The following is a 23,724-nucleotide window of genomic DNA, read 5'->3' on the forward strand; positions in this document are numbered from 1 at the left end:
GTTTTTATGTAGAATAATCATCCTTTATATTCTGTTCTCCATGTTGAGTTTTGAAACAGGAATAACTTTTATTTAAGCTATCACCTTGATGATAAAATGAGCTGTTTTATCAGAGACAGTGCTGTAGGTGCCTTGCAACCTGATAGATTCGTGTGCAAGGGCACGCAGGGTACCGGTGAATCTGTCCACACCTGGAAGCCCAGAAACTGGGCACTGAACGCATAAGCGGACTCCTAGAGCTGGTACACTCTGCCTATGGCAGATTCTTAAACCACCTGTTTACTATCTTTTAAACACTACCCCGAAGTTCACCCAAGTCAGAGGGTGACAGAATGGACAAACGCAGAACTTTGGAACTGCTCTGTGATTCATACACCCAGAGAAATACTTAATTGTTTTCTGGAAGAATGCACTATATGATGATCTTTTGTGTGGAATTGGTTTATGTAAATATTAGAGCACTGTGCCGGTAAGGATCCCAGTAGACAGCTAGCCTAGGAGCCCGGAATACTTTTTTATCTTTTACTTTTTTTGGCAGTTCGTGGCTGCTGCATGAACGCTCTCCCTTTTGAGTCAGCCAGGCGCAAGAGAAGTAATTTCCCATCCAGAAGCTCTTTCGGCAGCTGAGCTGTAGTGGATATACTGGGATGTGGCTAAGTTTAAAATTGTGCGTAAATCCAGCTTCCTCTCCCCTGGAAAGGCTCAGCTTGTCTTTATACCTTCCCCTCCGGCCGATTTTTTTTTTTTTTCCCCCGGGGGCGGAGAGGAGAGGAAAGGAGGAACACTGAGGCAGGCGGACAGCTTGTAGTTGACTTAGGTCCGCGCGGGGAGGGGGAAACCCAGGCGGGGGGCTGGAAACGGAAGGGCTGCCAGTGCGCCGCAGGCGAGGCCGCCGGCAGCGGGAGGCCGGGCCGCGGGCAGCCACCTCGCGGGCCGCCGGGGTGGCGGGTCGCCCTCCGGGAGAGCGCTGGGTGCCGCGGACAGTGCGAGGCGGGCGGCGGTGGTTATGCAACCCGCAGCCCCCTCGTCCGCCCTCCTCGCCGGCCTGAGTCCCTCCCTCCGCTTGGCCGGCACTCGGATCTCTCTCGGTCTTTCTCTCCCCTGTGTGTTTCAAACAGGAAGTGCAGGGCTGTCTGTAACGTGCCGCCGGGTCCCAGGATGGAAGAGTGAAGTCGCGCCGGTTCCAGCTCGCGGAGCCCGCCGGAAGCCAGTCCCCGGAGAGGAGAGCGCCCTGAGGGAGCAGGGTGGCCGCCTGGTCCAGGTGCGGGGCTGGGTTGCGAGCCCGCGGGCCGGGCGCTGGGCTGTCACTCAGTCAGTCATTCAGCGGATCTGCAGCTCCCGCGCTGCAGCCTCACTCGCCGTGCCTTTTCTAGGTTGCGCCCCCCTGGCTGCTTTCTGTCCAGGAAGATCTCTCCAAACTCTGTGGCTCTGCTACCCGGGTGCGTTGGACCCCGGCGATAAGGCGCGTGGCAGCACGCGGCGCCCACGGGACCTGCCCCGCTTCCTCACCCACCCTAGGCAGGAGCTTTCCAGGCTGGGCTGCTTGTGCCCGGAAGGCTTCCCAGTCCTCAGCTGCCCTCTCCACCCTCGCCTCTCCTTCTCCTGCCGCCTGAAGCAGCGGCTCTTTGTTCTTCACTTTGTTCTCCAGGCCAGGGGTTATCTACAGAAATGGGTGGCTTGGGTGTTATTAAGAGTAATGTGAATGGGAGGGGTGGGGACCTGGGGGAGAAGGAGGATGAGTTGAGGGTGATTTGTAAGGTGGAAAGGGGAGCAAGAGGCTTGGTGTCCGGGCTGAGAAATCTCACCAGCTCCTCAGCCGGTGAGACAGAGGAGTCCAGGCTCTTTGCTTTCCATTTTGGAAGAGCCAGGCTGTCAGGAACTGAGGGAGTTCGTGATGCAGACACACACTGGAAAGGTAGTGACCGAGAATGAGGGGAAGCTAGTTCTGAGATGTTTAGTCTGATGTCTGGCTTGTTAATTCCAGTTGTGGATTCTTAGCCAGCCTCTCTTGCTGAGACAGAGGTACTTTTAAAGGTAGAAGCCTGACATCTTTATTCATTAAATGCCATTTTTCCTCAGAGTAAAATTGAGAACGACTTTTCTCAAATTCACTGGGTAGGTTACAGTTTCACATTGCTTGTCTTACTCCATCTCAGAAGTGCATAGGTGGAGAACAAAATGCTAGAGGAAAGGTTGGTTTTATGTGCAGAGTTTTTGCTTCTTCATTTCCCTGGCAGCTCCTCTGCGGACTAAATCAGACGGACTTTTCCGTTTTGTTTCCCCACCTTTATTTGTCTACCTGGTTGAACTCCAGTCTTATGGAGGGACACTAAAGGAGGTGTGATGGTTGAGAGGAGGTGAGAGGCAGTTTGAATGTTTGAATGAAGTTAAAGCCAGTAGTATCTTCTTTCTCTTTCTTTTGGAAGAAGGGATCCATGCAAATGACTAGAGGGGAGGAAAGTGAGATTCTGCAAAGAAGAGCCTCTTTCTGTAGCAGGGAGGGAAAGTGCAAAATCACAGTACTATGTGCACTTAGCCCCTTCACCTTACTGGGTGGTCAAGCTTTCTCGGGAAGCAGGGTTGGTTGTAGAATTTAAATTTGTGATGTCCTATGCCGACTATACCACTCTAATGCTGATATTTTTTGTAGTGAAATATTATTTACTACATAATTAATTTTGCTTTGAGAGGAAAATCTTTTGTAGTTACTCAGCCTGGTACATTTGTACTTTCCCCTCCCTCCCTTTCTTTTTCTTACTAGCAGCATGGAGGTAATTTAAATTATAAGATCCCATTATTCCAGTAGCCTTCAGAACTTTAATCTCTTTTAAAATGCAGGTGCTTTGAGCATTGTGATATTATCAGTAATTGGCATAATTGTGTTAGCATTAAGTAGCCAAGATACACTATGAGCGCTGAGCAATTAATTTTATCTTTTTCTAGATAGATGTGGACTTCTTAAGTTTGAATTTAATTGTGAGAAGCCTGTGTTTATGCCTCTTCTTGCCAAATACATCATGAGATTAAAAGTGAAAACAAGTCATTAAGAGAAACTCTTGAAAGACCTGTACAACCATAGTATTTTGCCTCTATTTTTATACCCAGGTATACTCCTGGCTCTCTGATTCATTAATTCACCTGAGGACTTTCCTCAGCATCTGTCATTCTGTTTCAAGATAAAATAGAACAGCCTTTGTGACCTCCCAAACTTGTCCCCTATTTAGGAACAGGATTTATTCCCACCCTAGTGGAATTTGATACTAATAATAATAATAATAACCCAGGAATCATAATAAATGGCCTTTAGATCCTCATTGCGCATTTTCTATATCTCCTGTATAATTTATTACTCTGTTTAACAGTCTGAAATAGGATTCATTTATTCTATTTGATGGAGCGAGGAAACTGAGGCTGATAAAATGTGACCTGTCAGTGGTCATACTAGTAATTGGACATGCTGGGACTAGAACAAGAGTCATCTGCTTTATAGTGCTTGGCTCTCTTGTAATCTGGAAAGTGGCCGCTTAAGGAAGAGATGGCAACGCTGATTCAGATGGTCTTTTGCTTTTCTACACTGACTGGAGATTAACTTCACCTAAATCTCCAGGTCTTTTCCCATTCCTCTCTACCCAGAGCTTAGGGGGTTTTATTGTTGTTGTTGTTTTTTCCATGTTTGAAATTTACACTTCCTCTGTGTTAGTGACTAGATTTAGCTGTGTTTGCATCATTGTGATTTGTTTTCTGCTGCCAACATTCTAATGGCATATTTTAATTTGCAGATATTTTATGTCAGGTCTTAGTGAACAGTATCTTTTTGAAAGGTCAGAGTAGCATATTTTAACTTCTTAGAGTAAAAAACAACATTTCTGGTTTACCCCTAGGACATAGTTTACATTCCAGAAAAGAAATAATAAATTAAAAAATTAATAAATGATGTATATAGCTCTCTTCATACTCCACTACCCTACATAATGTATGACCACTGTACATAGCCCCCCAACTTCCCCACCCCAGTTCAGGATAACTTACTGAAAAGCTTATATTATAAAAGACATGGGCAAATGCATATATACTTTATATATTAAATATTTTTATAATACTCCCCAGATGGAAATAAGTTTATTTTTCTTATTTTTGCAACATTTAATGTTGAGGCTCTCTTTAGCTAGGAATTTTGTTACACCGAGAAGAATATAAATTAAAATTTAGAGTATATTTTCAGTGGGATATGCTGGATAAAATATTTATTTTGTCTTCAACAATTGAAGTATCTGTAGTGATCTATAACTTCCCCTTTGTAGAATTGTGTCAAAGCATCAGGAGAAGGGGGGGAGAAGGTGGGGGAGAGGGAGGGAGAGGAAAGGGAGATAAACTGAGTGATTTTTTTTTTTTTTTTTTTTTTTTTTTTGCGGTACACGGGCCTCTCACTGTTGTGGCCTCTCCCGTTGCGGAGCACAGGCTCTGGACGCGCAGGCTCAGCGGCCATGGCTCACGGGCCCAGCCGCTCCGCGGCATGTGGGATCTTCCCAGACGGGGGCACGAACCCGTGTCCCCTGTATCGGCAGGCGGACTCTCAACCACTGCGCCACCAGGGAAGCCCCTGAGTGATCTTTTCTTTTATAAGTAAGGAATGGAATGATATATGCATATTTTCTTAATACACAATGCACTGCCACTTCTGTCTGTTTTAAACAGTTGCAATGGCTTGTGAACTAAGAATGAAAGGGTAGCTAGCTTTGATGTTAAATGCCAAGGAAAAGTTTATGGCCAAGAGAGGACTAGGAATGGAGATAAATGTGCATTAGGATTTTCATTTTTCAAAACCCTCTCTCTTTTCCTTCATGTCTATTATAAAATAAAAACTATCTTCAATTGGAAATTGTGAACTTTAAAGCAGTGGTTCTCAACCCTTACAAAAATCAGGAAACTTTTATTTACTACTAAAGGATTTCAAAGATTTTGACTTGTTCAGAGTTTTACTTCTCATTTCTGATGATTGGTAATATTTAGTGACAAAGTCACTCTTTAATATTACTTAACTGGATATATATTATAAAGAATCACCACAGCATTTTCCCGTATTTGTAAAATAGTAGTACATGTATGAGTGGGACAGGGGTTCAGTCTACTGACTTCTGCCAGGATCCTGAAGTCCACAGGTTGGGACTCAGGACTGAAGTAAAACAACTGCTCCAGGCTGCAGATGCAGAAATGGTGATGTACGTTATGTTAGCCGTCAGGTTATAAAGATTCCCAAGTGGAATTTTTCGTCTTCGTTGTACATTAAATAGGTAATGTGTAAAGTCCTAACTTTGGATCTGATCTTGTTTCTGGGTTAATTGTTTTCATGGTCAGCTTTGAGGTCCTGTAGTTACTCAGTCACGGATAACTGGAGTTCTTCTAAGAGCATTCTCCCGACATTCTGCCTACGGTGCTTCCTTATTATGTTTGTCGAGTCAGGACTCCGACACCAGTCCCAGGGTCACCACTGTCATAACTGCCACCATCTGCAGCCTTATATTCATTTCGCAGAAGCTAAAAGAGCCCTCCCAATCTTAACTTTTACAGTTTTCAATAAGTGTATAGAAGGAGAGAGATTATTTACCCTGTTCTGTAGTGGGAAAAGCTGGCATATAGGTTCACATTGAATCTGTCTCTCCGATTTCCATGCCCGTTGCTGAGGTTTTGGTGTTCTGCTGAAGGCAGATTAGGCAGGGCACCAAACTCTGTTAGGGTTAGTGCATGATGCTCTTTTTTCTGGTTAAAAAAAAAAAAAAATCACTTTCTATTTATTGAATGCTTTATTTGGATTATCTGTAATCTTCCCGGTGTTGTGCAGCGTGGGTAATATCCCGCTTGTATAGGTAAAGAAACTGAGGCAAGTGGAGATTGTAGTTTATCCAGGTCACATGGACAAGCTGAGGCCTGGCCTCGGATCCACGTTTGTCCGTCCCCAGGCTAAAACATTTCTGTCATCACATCTGCTTCTTTCTCTGTCCTTAACCTCACCTGTGAAGAGGAATGAGAACATTTTGTTTAGTCTTACCTACGTTTTCAGCAGAGGTTCAGTTAAAATCATACAGAACATGCCGACTTCAGGAATAGTGACATGAAAGGGTCAACATTTTTATAAGTGTTTTTGGCTTCCAGGCAGTATGTATGCTCTTTCGCCCCCCAAGGAACGTATACTTACAGTCATGAGTGTATTGAATCTGTTGGTAAGAGTTTCTTGAGGCAGTATCGTCCACAAGCAATACTGCTGGATCTTAGGACATAGCATACTGATTTTACGAGGAACTGCTCAGATTGTTGTCAGTTTTATATCTCCACCAATTCTACACGATGATTTCTTTTCTTATTAACAAATTTCCTGATTTTTGCTATCCATTAGATGTTCATTGTGGCTCATGGTTGAATTTTGCCTTGTTTTGATTTATAAGTGAGGTTGAGCGTCTCTTCACGTACTTAATTGCCCGTTTCTGTGAATTGGGTCTCTTCCCCTTTTCTTGTAAAAAGTTCCTTGAAAGAATTCTCGTGGAGTTCCTTGTATATTCTAGAAGTTAATGCCTCGTTAGCTGTGGATATGGTGGATACTTTCTCCCAGTATGTCACTTGTCTGATAAGTTTGTGTGTGGTGCCTTTGAGTAACAACAACAACAAAATCTTTAATTTTAATGTAGTTGAACCCACCAGTTTTTAACATTATTGTGGTCTGTGCATTTTGAGTCATTTAAGAAACGCTTCCCTGTTCTAGGCTCATATTATAGTCTCTCTTCACTTTCTTAGCTTTATAGGTTTACTCTTGGGTTTTCAAACGATTCGAAGTTTAAGATACGAGGTGTAAATTCATTTTTATTTTTTAAAAACTGTTCATCTTGTGAGCCAGTTTCTTCAACACTATTTACCAAATAATCCACTCTTTCTCCACAGATTTTTGGTGCCACCTCTAGCCTTTTACATCTGCAAATGTATTTTCAAGAAATGTGTTTACTCCTTCAGGAATATTATTTATTTAGTAGCATAATTTAACGTAACCCTAACATTCCTGACATTCCACTTTCTTCTCGATTTTGTTATTATTTCTTTTTTTTAAGCAATCACGGCTCCCCTTCATGCTTGGTCATCTAGGTAGGGCAGTGGGTGTTTCACTTCAGAGTCCTCTCTTCTTCAGTGATCTGCGCGTGCTCATAGAGCTGGGACATGCATTCCTGATATGGCTTTTGAATGAATGTTTTATGAGGTGTGATGCCGTAATATATGACTGAATACTCTTGAAAGCCTGTTAATTATAGATGTTTGTTTATTATTGGGAAAACACTGCCAGTTTCAGCTCGGGTTTTCTCCAAGTTTTACTTTGCTTCACTCTGTTCCCAGCTCGGGGGTATCGTTCTCTCCCTCCGGTCTCCATTGTATGTCACACCAAATGCTAGGTTGCTTTATTTGATAAGCAGGCATTTACATGTCTTTTTTGTCTGCCGTTCTTAAGGTGCTTTATGGATATAGTAAAGGGACGCAGTCCACCTACTGAAAGGTACTAAGCTTGCATAAAGTCTGATGAAATGATAATGTAGAATGTTCTAGAGTCCAAAACCTGCTTATAAGACCAATGTCCTTGGACTGTTGGAATTGTTCTCCTATTGTGCTTTAAATAGGAGCTATTCACCTGCATTTAATGACAACAGCCCCAGCCTCTGACCTGACCGACCTCACATCCTCAGGAGAGGACTTCATCAGTGTGGACATTTTCCATTTCTCATTCAGGTTCCTCTGTGATCATCTCACCAGCTGTCAGGTCCACCTGTCTTACCAGCTCCTCTCTTCTTCAATTATTCTAATGTAATTGACAGCTATACTACTTCATTCATTCAAAAAACATTTGCTGAGTTCCAAACTATTAAATCTTAGTTCCCTTATCTCTCCTCCTCCTATCTGCTGTACACCAGTCATTGTGCTAAATTCTGAAAATACAATGTGAGTATGACACAGTGCCTGACCTTAGAAGATAGACACACAAATCATTAACTGAACACTTTACAGCAATACCTTGTAATAAATAATAATAGAGAGTGGGGCACAAAGGAGGGAGTGCTTTGTTCTTTCTTGTTTGTGAGGAAAGAATTCACGCCGGAGGTGATTTTAGTGCTAAATATTGGAGGGATAGGATTATTTATCAGGCTGAACGGGGAAAAAAAAAAAAAAAAAGGAAGAAGAAACAGCCCAGGTTCAGAGCCCGGTAAGGAGCACCAAGTATGTGGGACTGGAGCAGAGGGGTCGTGGTGCAGAAGCGAGGAGAGCAGGAGGTGCATCTTGGTTCAGATTCTTGGTCCAGTCTTGTCTAGGGTCGTACATTGCTATTTCTGGAAGTGTCGACTTTTTCCTGGCAGCATTGCAGAATCATCAAAGGTGAAATAAATGCTTAAGTCACTGTCTTAAGGTATGTGAAAAGAAAGCAGGGAGAAGCCCAGTGGCTGTTGAAATAATCGAGGTAGACATAATGAGGACCAGACCTAAGGTGATGATGGCGGGAAAGGAGAGGAGAGGATGGATTTGAGAATCACTTAGGAGAAAGAATTGTTTGCTGATTTGGTGGAAAGTGGGAGGGGAGTAAGAGGGAAGAAGAAGAAGAAAGGTGACTCTTGATGTTTCTCGTTGGGAAGATTCACTGTCTGAGGGTGTCATTCATCGGGATGGAAGACAGCAGAGGAGCAAGTTTGGAGAGACAATAGTGAGTTCAGTTTGAAGTAAAGTTGGGGTGCCTGTGGGCACTCAGCTGATCTTGAGAGACCCAGACCCCAGGAGAGAAGTCAGGGTTGGAGACGTGTATTGTGGAGGGACTGGAACTGGTGGTTCCAGCCATGCAGATAGTTGAAATTCCCAGGGATGGCCCAAGGACCGACGACGACAGACAGAAGGAGGGGAGAGAGAAAGAGGACCAGGGAAATCCACAAATACAGATGATAATATTAAGCACCAGGGTTTTGGGTGTTGTTTCCGTATATTATGTCAGAGAATTTTTACATTACCCCCTGAAATAATTATTGTTACTGTCCTTTACAGATAAACTATCTAAAGCTCAGGTAAGCAACTTGCCAAATCGCCCAGGTGTTACATAGGGAAAACTGTCAGGTGTGTCCAAGGCCACAGGAAGTTCAGGTAAAGATTAAAAACGGGAGATGAATTTGGTGATTAGGTATTTAGTTGGTAGAGAGTTCTGAAGTCTAAATCTAGGTTGTCATGGATGAATAGAATAGGAGTTGAGAAGCAGGGGCACTGAGTGGACTGAGTGTGTGTGTGTGTGTGTGTGTGTACACATTTGTCCATGGAGGAATATTTTTTGTGTATCATGGTAACTAGAGCTTATATTTTAGTTGAAAGTAGTGGAGAGGAAGTGACTGAAGGTAGAAGAGAGAATAACTAAGGGAGTAAGGTTTCAGAAAAGATAGGGTGGCCAGAGTCTGGAGTGCAGGCTTGTCTCGGGAGGGAATAGGGACGTTCATTCCTTTGAGACAGGAGAGGAGGTGGGAAAGACACTTGCGACTCTGGATAAGTACGCAAGTGGAGGCTGCAAGGAAGTTGAGAAGGTTCCTTCCTGATGGCTTGGGTTTTCTCCGTGAGGTAGGAGCAACTGAATTCTGCTGAGAGCGAGGGGACCCTGAGAAGACAGTCGAAAGTGAGTTCACAGTTAACTTGGGTAAAGGAGCTCACTGATTTAGGACAAGTAATAGTCCTGTATCATTGAGGGCCCAGCTGGGTTTTGTCAGTGAGGATTAGATGCTGGTGGTGGTGTTTCTTTTGTTTGTCTGTTTTTCTGGTTGATAGAGGAAGATGAATACTATGAATGACCTTTTTTTTTTTTTTTTTTACATCTTTATTGGAGTATAATTACTTTACGATGGTGTGTTAGTTTCTGCTTTATAACAAAGTGAATCAGTTATACATATGTTCCCATATCTCTTCCCTCTTGCGACTCCCACCCTCCCTATCCCACCCCTCTAGGTGGTCACAAAGCACCGAGCTGATCTCCCTGTGCTATGTGGCTGCTTCCCACTAGCTATCTATTTTTGTTTGGTAGTGTATATATGTCCATGCCACTCTCTCCCTTTGTCACAGCTTACCCTTCCCCCTCCCCATATCCTCAAGTCCATTTTCTGGTAGGTCTGTGTCTTTATTCCCGTCTTACCCCTAGGTTCTTCAGGACATTTTTTTCCCCTTAAATTCCATATATATGTGTTAGCATACGGTATTTGTCTTTCTCTTTCTGACTTACTTCACTCTCTATGACAGACTCTAAGTCCATACACCTCATTACAAATAGCTCAGTTTCATTTCTTTTTATGGCTGAGTAATATTCCATTGTATATATGTGCCACATCTTCTTTATCCATTCTTCCGATGATGGACACTTAGGTTGTTTCCATCTCCAGGCTATTGTAAATAGAGCTGCAATGAACATTTCAGTACATGACTCTTTTTGAATGATGGTTTTCTCAGGGTATATGCCCAGTACTGGGATTGCTGGGTCATATGGTAGTTCAATTTGTAGTTTTTTAAGGAACCTCCATACTGTTCTCCATAGTGGCTGTACCAGTTCACATTCCCACCAGCAGTGCAAGAGTGTTCCCTTTTCTCCACACCCTCTCCACCATTTATCGTTTCTATCTTTTGATGATGGCCATTCTGACTGGTGTGAGATGATATCTCGTTGTAGTTTTGATTTGCATTTCTCTAATGATTAATGATGTTGAGCATTCTTTCATGTGTTTGTTGGCAGACTGTATATCTTCTTTGGAGAAATGTCTGTTAAGGTCTTCTGCCCATTTTTGGATTGGGTTGTTTGGTTTTTTGTTATCGAGCTGCATGAGCTGCCTATAAACTTTGGAAATTAATCCTTTGTCAGTTGCTTCATTTGCAAATTTTTCTCCCATTCTGAGGGTTGTCCTTTGGTCTTGTTTATGGTTTCCTTTGCTGTGCAAAAGCTTTGAAGTTTCATTAGGTCCCATTTGTTTATTTTTGTTTTTATTTCCATTTCTCTAGGAGGTGGGTCAAAGAAGATCTTGCTGTGATTTATGTCATAGAGTGTTCTGCCTATGTTTTCCTCTAAGAGTTTGATAGTTTCTCGCCTTACATTTAGGTCTTTAATCCATTTGAAGTTTATTTTTGTGTATGGTGTTAGGGAGTGATCTAATCTCATACTTTTACATGTACCTGTCCAGTTTTCCCAGCACCACTTATTGAAGAGGCTGTTCTTTCTCCACTGTACACTCCTGCCTCTTTATCAAAGATAAGGTGACCATATGTGTGTGTTTATCTCTGGGCTTTCTATCCTGTTCCATTGATCTATCTTTCTGTTTTTGTGCCAGTACCATACTGTCTTGATTACTGTAGCTTTGTAGTATAGTCTGAAGTCAGGGAGCCTGATTCCTCCAGCTCCGTTTTTCGTTCTCAAGATTGCTTTGGCTATTCGGGGTCTTTTGTGTTTCCATACAAATTGTGAAATTTTTTGTTCTAGTTCTGTGAAAAATGCCAGTGGTAGTTTGATAGGGATTGCATTGAATCTGTAGATTGCTGTGGGTAGTAGAGTCATTTTCACAATGTTGATTCTTCCAATCCAAGAACATGGTATATCTCTCCATCTATTTGTATCATCTTTAATTTCTTTCATCAGTGTCTTACAATTTTCTGCATACAGGTCTTTTGTCTCCTTAGGTAGGTTTATTCCTAGATATTTTTTATTCTTTTTGTTGCAATGGTAAATGGGAGTGTTTTCTCGATTTCACTTTCAGATTTTTCATCATTAGTGTATAGGAATGCCAGGGATGTCTGTGCATTAATTTTGTATCCTGCTACTTTACCAAATTCATTGATTAGCTCTAGTAGTTTTCTGGTAGCATCTTTAGGATTCTCTATGTATAGTATCATGTCATCTGCAAACAGTGACAGCTTTACTTCTTGTTTTCCAATTTGGATTACCTTTATTTCCTTTTCTTCTCTAATTGCTGTGGCTAAAGCTTCCAAAACTATGTTGAATAAGAGTGGTGAGAGTGGGCAGCCTTGTCTTGTTCCTGATCTTAGTGGAAATGCTTTCAGTTTTTCACCATTGAGGATGATGTTGGCTGTGGGTTCGTCACATATGGCATTTATTATGTTGAGGAAAGTTCCCTCTATGCCTACTTTCTGCAGGGTTTTTATCATAAATCATGAATTTTGTCGAAAGCTTTCTCTGCATCTATTGAGGTAACCATATGGTTCTTCTCCTTCACTTTGTTAATATGTTGTATCACATTGATTGATTTGCGTATATTGAAGAATGCTTGCATTCCTGGAATAAACCCCACTTGATCATGGTGTATGATCCTCTTAATGTGCTGTTGGATTCTGTTTGCTAGTATTTTGTTGAGGATTTTTGTATCTATGTTCATCAGTGATATTGGGCTGTAGTTTTCTTTCTTTGTGACATCCTTGTCTGGTTTTGATATCAGGGTGATGGTGGCCTTGTAGAATGATTTTGGGAGTGTTCCTCCCTCTACTATATTTTGGAAGAGTTTGGGAAGGATAGGTGTTTGCTCTTCTCTAAATGTTTGATAGAATTCTCCTGTGAAGCCATCTGGTCCTGGGCTTTTGTTTGTTGGAAGATTTTTGATCACAGTTTCAATTTCAGTGCTTGTGATTGGTCTGTTCATATTTTCTCTTTCTTCCTGGTTCAGTCTTGGCAGGTTGTGCATTTCTAAGAATTTGTCCATTTCTTCCAGGTTGTCCATTTTATTGGCATAGAGTTGCTTGTAGTAATCTCTCATGATCTTTTGTATTTCTGCAGTGTCAGTTGTTACTTCTCCTTTTTCATTTCTATTATATTGATTTGAGTCTTCTCCCTTTTTTTCTTGATGAGTCTGGCTAATGGTTTATCAATTTTGTTTATCTTCTCAAAGAACCAGCTTTTAGTTTTATTGATCGTTGCTATCGTTTCCTTCATTTCTTTTTCATTTATTATTTCTGATTTTTATGATTTATTTCCTTCTGCTAACTGTGGGTTTTTTTTGTTCTTATTTCTCTAATTGCTTTAGGTGCAAGGTTAGGTTGTTTATTCGAGATGTTTCCTGTTTCTTAAGGTAGGATTGTATTGCTATAAACTTCCCTCTTAGAACTGCTTTTGCTGCATCCCATAGGTTTTGGGTCGTCGTGTCTCCATTGTCATTTGTTTCTAGGTATTTTTTAATTTCCTCTTTGATTTCTTCAGTGATCACTTCGTTATTAAGTAGTGTATTGTTTAGCCTCCATGTGTTTGTATTTTACAGATCTTTTCCTGTAATTGATATCTAGTCTCATAGTGTTGTGGTCGGAAAAGATACTTGATACAATTTCAATTTCCTTAAATTTACCAAGGCTTGATTTGTGACCCAAGATATGATCTATCCTGGAGAATGTTCCATGAGCACTTGAGAAAAATGTGTATTCTGTTGTTTTTGGATGGAATGTCCTATAAATATCAAGTCCATCATGTTTAATGTATCATTTAAAGCTTCTGTTTCCTTATTTATCTTCATTTTGGATGATCTGTCCATTGGTGAAAGTGGGGTGTTAAAGTCCCCTACTATGAATGTGTTACTGTTGATTTCCCCTTTTATGGCTGTTAGTGTTTGCCTTATGTATTGAGGTTCTCCTATGTTGGGTGCATAAATATTTACAATTGTTATATTTTCTTCTTGGATTGATCCGTTGATCATTATGTAGTGTCCTTCTTTGTCTCTTCTAATAGTCTTTATTTTAAAGTCTATTTTGTCTGATCTGAGAATTGCTACTCCAGCTTTCTTTTGGCTTCCATTTGCATGGAGTATCTTTTTCCGTCCCCTTACTTTCAGTTTTTATGTGTCTCTAGGTTGAAGTGGGTCTCTTGTAGACAGCATATATATGGGTCTTGTTTTTGTATCCATTCAGCCAATCTGTGTCTTTTGGTGGGAGCATTTAATCCATTTACATTTAAGGTAATTATCTATATGTATATTCCTATTCCCATTTTCTTAATTGTTTTGGGTTTGTTATTGTAGGTCTTTTCCTTCTCTTGTGTTTCTTGCCTAGAGAAGTTCCTTTAGCATTTGTTGTAAAGCTGGTTTGGTGGTGCTGTACTCTCTCAGCTTTTGCTTGTCGGTAATGGTTTTAATTTCTCCATCAAATCTGAATGAGATTCTTGCTGGGTAGAGTAATTTTGGTTGCAAGTTTTTCTCCTTCATCACTTTAATATGTCCTGCCACTCCCTTCTGGCTTGCAGAGTTTCTGCTGAAAGATCAGCTGGTAACCTTATGGGAATTCCCTTGTGTGTTATTTGCTGTTTTTCCCTTGATGCTTTTAATATGTTTTCTTTGTATTTAATTTTTGACAGTTTGATTAATATGTGTCTTGGTGTATTTCTCCTTCGATTTATCCTGTATGGGACTCTCTGTGCTTCCTGGACTTGATTAACTATTTCCTTTCCCATATTAGGGAAGTTTTCAACTATAATCTCTTCAAATATTTTCTCAGTCCCTTTCTTTTTCTCTTCTTCTTCTGGAACTCCTATAATTCGAATGTTGGTGTGTTTAATGTTGTCCCAGAGGTCTCTGAGACTGTCCTCAATTCTTTTCATTCTTTTTTCTTTATTCTGCTCTGCAGTAGTTATTTCCACTATTTTATCTTCCAGGTCAGTTATCCGTTCTTCTGCCTCAGTTATTCTGCTATTGATCCCTTCTAGAGTATTTTTCATTTCATTTATTGTGTTGTTCATCATTGCTTGTTTCCTCTTTAGTTCTTCTAGGTCCTTGTTAAATGTTTCTTGCATTTTGTCTATTCTATTTCCAAGATTTTGGATCATCTTTACTATCAGTGTTCTGAATTCTTTTTCAGGTAGACTGCCTATTTCCTCTTCATTTGTTAGGTCTGGTGGGTTTTTATCTTGCTCCTTCATCTGCTGTGTGTTTTTCTGTCTTCTCATTTTGCTTATATTACTGTGTTTGGGGTCTCCTTTTTGCAGGCTGCAGGTTCGTAGTTCCCGTTGTTTTTGGTGTCTGTCCCCAGTGGCTAAAGTTGTTTCAGTGGGTTGTGTAGGCTTCCTGGTGGAGGGGACTAGTGCCTGTGTTCTGGTGGTGAGGCTGGATCTTGTCTTTCTGGTGGGCAGGTCCACGTGTGGTGATGTGTTTTGGGGTGTCTGTGGACTTACTATGACTTTAGGCAGCCTCTCTGCTAATGGGTGGGGTTGTGTTCCTGTCTTGCTAGTTGTTCGGAATAGGGTGTCCAGCACTGTAGCTTCCTGGTCGTTGAATGAAGCTGGGTGCTGGTGTTGAGAGGGAGATCTCTGGGAGATTTTCGTTGTTTAGTGTTATGTGGAGCTGGGAGGTCTCTTGTTCACCAGTGTCCTGAACTTGGCTCTTCCACCTCAGAGGCACAGCACTGACTCCTGGCTGGATCACCAAGAGCCTTCCATCCACACGGCTCAGAATAAAAGGGAGAAAAAGTAGAAAGAAAGAAAGAAAGACAGGAAGAAAGGAAGGTAGGAAGGAAGGAAGGAAAGAAAGAGAGAAGATAAAAGAAAATAAAGTTATTAAAATAAAAAAATTATTAAGAAAAAAAAATTTTTTTTTAACAAAGCATGAAAACCAGGACAGATAGAACCCTATGACAAATGGTGGAAGCAAACCTATACAGAGAAAATCTCACACAGAAACATACACATACACACTCACAAAAAGAGGAAAAGGGGAAAAAAATCATAACTCTTGCTCTCAAAATCCACCTCCTCAATTTGGAATGATTTGTTGTCTATTCATGTATTCCACAGATGCAGGGTACATCAGGTTGATTGTGGAGCTTTAATCTGCTGCTTCTGAGGCTGCTGGGAGAGATTTCCCTTTCTCCGGTACAATGATTCCGACCCACCGTCCGCACGACTGTCGCGGCTTTGGCCGCCGGGGCCCCTCCAGAGCCGGCTGTCTCAGTGCGGCCGCCCTCCCCTCGGGCTCCGGGGCAGTTCCATGACAGCAGAGGGAAGAGACCCCGAGCCGGGAGTTCCAGCTCTGCCCATGAATGACCTTTTAAACTAAAACACACAGCCCTTGCCTGAAATGTTAAGTTTAGATGGTGATTTAAGGAAGCTTCAGGATGTTGGGTCCGGGGCAGGGTGTGGAGGGAAATAAGATAGAGGGAACAAAAATTGAACTTAGGGAACCTGTGTTCTAGTCTTAGTTCTTCCAGTAACAGAGAATGAGTTTAGGGAAGTCAGCTAATCTCTCTGAGCCTCAGTTTCCTCATCTTTCACTGGAGGAAGTTAGTCTTCACGTCCCCCAAGTCTCTTGTACCTCTTAGGACTTCTGTGAGACTTGTATATCATTGGACAAAAATGAATGGACAAAAGAATAAGAGTAGTTAGATTCCTGTCATTTATCATTCATGAGTCCTGATAACAGCTCTGACGCCAGTGAGTATTGACAATGTGAGACTAGGACAGCCATCAGGTGACCGTGTCCAGGTCTCTGCCACTGGGCTGCACCTGGCAATGGGAGAGAGGTAGCAAGTCAGGAAAGGGGGAACAGAGCATGGGGCTATAATGGGAGTTTGGCAAGGGGCAGACAGGGTGGGTTTACTGTGTGCCACGGCTCCCTGAGACATCATTTCGTAAGGATGGTCATAGTCTTTGCGTTCATCATCTACATTGTTTCTTTCCCTATACGACTGCATTTTATTTTCACTGGGTTTATTTTTCCCTCTTAGTTAAAAGTGTGCCATGTGGGAGAGAATTCAGCAGTTGAAGAAGGTTAAGCATTATTTGTAGCATCTTAACGTAAATGTCCTTTCTCCTTCCCATCTCCTTCATTACACCTTGCTTTTCTTTGCCCGTAGAGAAATCAGAAACAGTTTGAAGCATTTCATCACTCTTCTCAGTTAGCTATGTTCTTCCCCTGGAAAGTTTATTCTTCAAAGCCATTAACTGTTTCTGTCTCCTGTTAAGAGCAGGGATGGCATCTTAAAGCCCAGGAGGGTGTGTGACCCTAGCATTAAAGGGTGAATCCAGATCAGGTGAGTGACTCAGAGATTACTGTAGTGACTTAACATGCCTAAGCAGGTGATAGGACACTCTTTTTAAAATTAAACCTTTAATATTCCTCTATGCTGTTACATATTTGAGAGAATCTCGGGCATTTCCTTTTGTCTTCATTAAGCTATTGCACAACTTAATGCTTGGAAGATTCTTCACAGGAAGAAACAGGGTGTGACAGTTCGTGTGAGACATTTTTTGAAAATTCGCCTTTTTAGTTAGCTTAAGTCTGAGAATATTCTCTCCACCCCCCTGCTCTAATTTCTTTCAGAAAGTGTTAATATCTCCACATAACTAAATATTCTTCAAAGTGAGACATACTTAAAAAATTGAAACCATTTAAACACAAAAATAAAACGTAGTCTATAAATGTGTTCTTCCATTTCCTGAGAAACAACAGGAAGGATTTGCTTTCTCAAAATAAACTAAGTAGCCTGACTGTGAACTCAGAGTAGTAGAGATCAAAGATTCCAGCATCATCACACAATGGGAAATTTGCAGTCTTTCTTTCTAACCTCAGAAAATCAAGTCTAATACTTTTTTTTTTGGAAACACAAGGAACCAGGATGTGTATATACAATTTAGAAACATACCTTTGACACATGTGAAATTGTGTAACCTAAATATGTCTAGGAGAGTCTGTTTCCAAGATGTGTTTGATCAGTATGGGCATGTTAGACATGCAACCATGGAAAGTGTCCTTCAGCATTAAACTTAGAATGGAGAAAAACCAACTGAGTTTCTATATATCCATATAGCGTCTAAACTTGAACTTGCTAGGTTAGTGAATTATTTCATAGCTTGGCTAGTAAGAAAAGTTTAGCAGCTCATGCTGACCATGGAACTACATTGAAGAAGGAATCTGCTATGATAATCATAATAATAATAGTATATGAATTCCCAGACAGGAATAGAGACATTTGTTAATATTTCTCTACTTCCAGAAACGAGGAGTGGCAGCCCATTTTAAAGAAAGGAAATCAGTTGTGTTATGGTTGCCAGATTTTTGCTTCTGAGCTATCAGAAAGATTAGGGAGAAAATATGTGTTATTCATCTGTCATTAATTTGTAGGCTCAAAGAATATACAATTTGATATTTCTTAAATATAACATAGGTCAACATTTTGAAATGTTTAACAGTGTTTATATGTATTGGGGAAATTATGTTTACATTGAGAACTTTACAGACTTTCTCAATAGACTAGTTTTTTTTCTTTGTCTTTCAAGAAAAGATAGAAAAACATCTCAAAGTAGTAGACAGCACATGATCTCATTTTCTTTCTCAGTCTCTTTATTTTTAACCTAAGTCTTTTATATTTACAGTGGGTCTCTTGTAGATAACAAATACGGGGTCTTTTTTAAATCTTCTCTGACAATCTGTGTCTTTCAATTGGTGTATTTAAATGATTCACATGTGATTATTGATATAGTTGGATTAATATCTACAATGTTTGTCCAGCTGTTTTCTATTTGTTGCATTTGTTCTTTGTTTCTTTTTTCCCCTTCTTTTTCTGCCTTCTGTGGTTTTAAGTGCACATTTTATATGGTTCTATTTTGTCTCCTCTTTTAGCATTTATTTCCTTTACAGAATTTTTTAGTCCTGGCCCTGGAGGTCACAATTGATCTCTCACTTTCTTAAACAGCAACAACAATAAAAACAAAACATCTGTGTGTGTATGCATAGAAAAAAATTTGGAACTACTCTTAATGTCTTGGATATATACCAAGACATTAAGAGTAGTTATGTCTGAGTGTTAGGATTGTAGATGATTTTTACTTTCTTTTTTTATAGTTTTATGTATTACCTGATTTTTTAAAATAACACACAAGTATTGCTTTTATAATCAGAAACAACGAGGCTCTTTTCATTTTGAAGAAAAGGAAAAGGCAAATCAGAGCAGAACAAGCTGAAAATCTCCCATGGTTCTGAAATTTATACCCTTTCTCTGCTTCTAGCTTGAGGTAAGCACATTGTCCCACCACACCAGCACTCCACAGGTAGGAAATAGGAAGGGGCTTCGCTGCTTCTCACCTTGCCCTGGGAAGATTGTCAGTTCTTGTCCTCTTCCATCTGTGCCTGTACAATGAGAATGAACCTTCTGAATGACTTAGCATCAATTCACCCTGTGGTTTGACATAAAAAAGTTTTCCATCTAATACAGAGTAAACCAAAACCCTCTATTTCTGCATAATTAAGTTGTCCTCTACATGGAATGTCTCTATGCCTCTTAACCGTCTTTCAAAAAATAATAAGCAGAATAAGAACACTCGAAAACTAGTTTAAAGTATAGCTTTCCATGTAAAACTTGTAATAGTTCTTATGGTTTGCTGGTATGAAACCCATTCTCTTTTTGGGCAGGGTGGGGAGGGGAGTGTTTAGGGCTGGTACCTATGGTAATAGGTGAAGATATTGTAACTAGTGTGAGGCTGTTGTTCCGTCTGGATTTGGGGGAATTCAGTCCCCCTTGTGAAGTTTTAGAGAAAATCATCACTCCTGTTCTTGCATTGTTAATTATATCCTCTGAATTTACTTGTGCATGTAAACCAAACCCAATTAAGGTTTAGGAAAGTTGCATGGCTCCGTGCAAACAGATGAAATGTAGATTTTTTTAAAAAATGGTTTTTAGTACCAAGTCACCTGCCAGGTGTTTTCAAGAAAGTCATAAATTTTGTAAATACTGCAGTTTGTTAGCCTGTATAATTGGGACTATTATCTTTTGCTGCCTAACTGCTGCATTCAAGTAAACAAAAGACAAGTGAAGCTTTTTGTGTCTTCTGAAAGAAGAGAGTCTAAAAAAAGCAAACTCTTTTTTCTCTGCTTCCAAGTGAAAACCTATATAGTTCTCCATTTTAATGTATCTTATTATATGTGTCAGGAAATTTTATTTAAGGTTAGAAACCAAGTAGCAGTCATATTCTGTTTAAAGCCAATAGAATTATACATTTTGATATGTACAAAAAAATTAGAAAAGTTATTAAATAAGTGTAAAAAAGAATTCATTCACAATACATTTATTATTGCAACTATGTTAAAATAGATACAAATTTTGAAGGGAATGCAAAAATATAAATATTGCTATTTAAGGAATTATAAGTAAAATTTAACAAGCTTTCTTTATAATATTCTGATGTTAGATATTTTACAAGAAATAGAGAAGTCAGAAATCAAGTCTCTGGGATGCTTACTAAGATAAGTTGGAAAAGGTATTGAATTTTTATATTTGCAGTATAAACCATATTAGTAGACTGTTCAGTAGATGTGGGGAGTAAGGTTAGTAGTCTGACTGTTTTTTTAAACTCATTTCTGAATGAGAGACTTGATACATGGAGATATTAGTGGAGAAACAATGATGAAAAGTCCAGGGCTTGTTACTACGTTAGCGCATTTATTTAAGCATTATCTCTGTTGGCTTGGTGCCTTTGACCTGCTGCTGCTGGTCCTTTTACTCTGGTTTTAACTTGTGAAAGTCTACATTGTAACATGCTCTCTGCCTTTTTGTTCCTCAGGTACAGCTGTGAAAATTACTTAAGTGAGAAATGGTCTGGGGGTGAGAATTGTGAATGGAGGAAAGAAATAATCCTCTCATTATTTAAATACAGGGAAGGAGGATTATCTGCAGCCCTGAGCTTTCACCCCAAAAGAGCTGATAGTATAATAGGTCATCTTTGCTTTTATAAATGTAAACCGTATGCTTTAATAACTACTCTTAGGAAAAAGTCAAGAGGCACTAATTTTGAGCTACCTTTTCATCCTTTTATTTCATGATGATTCCTCTATGTGTTTCCTTAATCATTTGCTCTTTGAAAGAAGTATGGTCCTGCCACAAAGACCCAGTATGAGATCTAGATATTAGAACAGTGCATTGACAAAGAGGCCAACTCCAATTTTATGCTTTCAGGAAGTGGTTGTAAACAGTGAAGTGAAAATTTAAAAATTGCAGAAATGATTTTGGCAGTAACCTATAAAAATACTGAGCGTTAAAATAATCCTTATGTAATTGCCAAATTGATACGCATTTTATAAATACATATAATGAATAAAACATAATATATGAAGTATTTTATGTATTTGCTAAAATAAAGTTCCCTGCCCTTTTTTTTAGTGTTTAGTTCTAGATGAGTAATTCTTATGTTTCAGGAGGCAGTAACACTTAGACCGAAAAGCAACATTTTTACAGCAGTTTTAAAATACACTTTACCAAGTAGTATTCCCACTTTGTGGATGGAACCTAAAAGCCAAGCAGTAAGTTTAAGTAGTAGGTCACACATTAGATGAGCTGTTCATTCCTACGTAAGCTTTCATCAGAGCTGGGAAAGAAAGCTTACAAATCTACTTAAGGCAGGCTTTTTTTTTTTTTTTGCGGTACGCGGGCCTCTCACCGCTGTGGCCTCTCCCGCTGTGGAGCACAGGCTCCGGCCGCGCAGGCCCAGCAGCCATGGCTCACGGGCCCAGCCGCTCCGCGGCATGTGGGATCCTCCCGGACCGGAGCACGAACCCGTGTCTCCTGCATCGGCAGGCGGACTCTCAACCACTGTGCCACTAGGGAAGCCCTAAGGCAGGCTTTTATCTGAACCATTCCAAGATTAAGGGAGTGTACATTTTCAGCTTTTCTAGAAGAAATAACCTCTGCACTCTGATCTCTTTCAAACTAATCATATTTTAAAGTAAATACTTTATGCTAAAACTTAAGGCAACTGATTTCTTTCTTAATAGAAATAGATGTACATTGTCCTCTGTGAAATAACTAACCAAAGACAAGCCCATGCTCAACCTTCTCTGTAGTTAAGTTTAGTAATTCCAAAGCTTGTTACCCTTACCTTACAAGTGCTATTTTTAAAAAAAGAAAATTTCGAGGATTTTTTGAGATTTAAAAAAAAATTTTGGGCTTCCCTGGTGGCGCAGTGGTTGAGAGTCCGCCTGCCGATGCAGGGGACGCGGGTTCGTGCCCCGGTCCGGGAAGATCCCACATGCCGCAGAGTGGCTGGACCCGTGAGCCATGGCCGCTGAGCCTGCGCGTCCGGAGCCTGTGCTCCGCAACGGGAGAGGCCACAACAGTGAGAGGCCCGCGTACCGCAAAAAAAAAAAAAAAATTTTATAGGATATTTTCCTTGAAAACTTTCTAACATTTTCCGTTCCTCCGTTTAGTTGTTATCCATAGGGGCTTTGACAGGAAACGTCATTTGCTGCAGATGTGATGATCTCCTGGGATAAAGGCAGGTGGAAGTTGCTGGGAGACAGACTTCAGCTTAATATGGGGAACAGATCTTTAAAGCCAGGCAGAGCTGGGCTCAACTGCCTGGCACTGTCCAGGTCCCAGCACCGAGGGCACAGAGGCTGTCCATGCTTGACCAAGGGTGTAGAGAAACCTGAAACCTCCCACGGGAGCAGGCCCAGAGATGCCCTCTGAGGTCACAAAGTACATATTCAGTCACAAGCTTTGTGCTGGAAAAAACTTTGTTCAAGTACCAACTCTGCTGTGTATTGGCTGTGCAACCCTAGGAAAGTAATCTAGATTCTCTAAGCCTCAGTTTGCTCATCCTTAAAATGAGGATAAAATGATGTGAGGCTTATCATGTGAATTTAGATCAATAGATCTAAAGCACTTGGTGTAGTTATTCTTTCTGATTCTGTAGCTTTTCACTCTCTGCCCCTTTTCTGTTCTTCTTCTGCCCTCACATTCATTCTTTTACAGTCTTTATTTTCTCTCCGGTTCTCTGCCTGTGCCCTACGGCCTAGGGATGCCCTGAGCTCCTTCGGTAGCTTTACCATCAGTGTCTGATTCCTGGGCAAATCGATGAACAGCTGGTGATCCTCTGTGTCCTTTGGACTTGGCACGAGGAACAGCACCGAAGACCTTAAAAAAGCCAAGATACATTGCTGCGTTGGCTTTCCTATGTGCTTTTACTATGGCACTTTCAGCTTCACAGTTGGTGGTCATGAAAGCACTAAATGGAGTTGGATATGGATAGAGAAAAAAATTTTTATACAACAGGTTATGAAAGTAAAAATCTGTGTTGGTAGCATTTAATTTTTCCTCTATTTAAGTCTCTGTTTTGGGGTCGGGCTCCTAATTGTGAATATTATATCTGAGAGAGAAGAAGAATATCAGAGCACAGGCTCCGGACGCGCAGGCTCAGCGGCCATGGCTCACGGGCCCAGCCGCTCCGCGGCATGTGGGATCTTCCCGGACCGGGGCACGAACCCGCGTCCCCTGCATCGGCAGGCGGACTCCCAACCGCTGCACCACCAGGGAAGCCCCAGAAGCATTCTTTTTAACAGGAGCGCTTAACATAACTTTAGGGAATTGCTGTGGGTACTAAGGGGGCAACATAAAAAAATTTATTTACTACATGCTATTTGAAGCCCCACTTGCTTGATTTCTAAGGAGTGATAGCCCTTAGAAATGTGATGGAAACTCATTAGTACACCTTGACTAAGAGGATCTGGTTATACCATTAAAGAAGTACAGGTTATTAGAGCTGGAAGGCATCTTTGGGGCCACACAATTCAATGATTTTCTTTTATAAATAGTGAAATGGAGAATCAGAGGCATGAAGTTTCTTGTTCCTTGAAACATAACTCTTTGTATTTAAAAAAGGAGATGTGGCAGGGAGATGTGGCCCCTACCACCGTAGCTATTTTCTTACCTTCCACTGCAGTACCA

The 23,724-nt window shown here is 40.8% G+C and overlaps 1 protein-coding gene across 7 annotated transcripts in view; it reads left to right on the forward strand.

Moving 5' to 3' along the window:
* LRRC8D (leucine rich repeat containing 8 VRAC subunit D) overlaps positions 1–23,724 on the forward strand; it is a 115,809-nt gene that overhangs the window by 20,028 nt on the left and 72,057 nt on the right. For 3 of the 7 annotated variants that reach the window (XM_032610456.1, XM_032610485.1, XM_032610475.1), the window contains exon 2: positions 1,119–1,261. The exons of the other annotated variants lie outside the window; for them this stretch is intronic. The gene's annotated coding sequence lies outside the window, so the exon portion shown is untranslated. The remainder of the gene's footprint in view (positions 1–1,118; positions 1,262–23,724) is intronic. 7 annotated transcript variants of the gene reach the window in all.

The sequence above is a fragment of the Phocoena sinus genome, chromosome 1 (genome assembly GCF_008692025.1).
Source record: "Phocoena sinus isolate mPhoSin1 chromosome 1, mPhoSin1.pri, whole genome shotgun sequence".
In the NCBI taxonomy this organism is placed as follows: Eukaryota; Metazoa; Chordata; class Mammalia; order Artiodactyla; family Phocoenidae; genus Phocoena; species Phocoena sinus.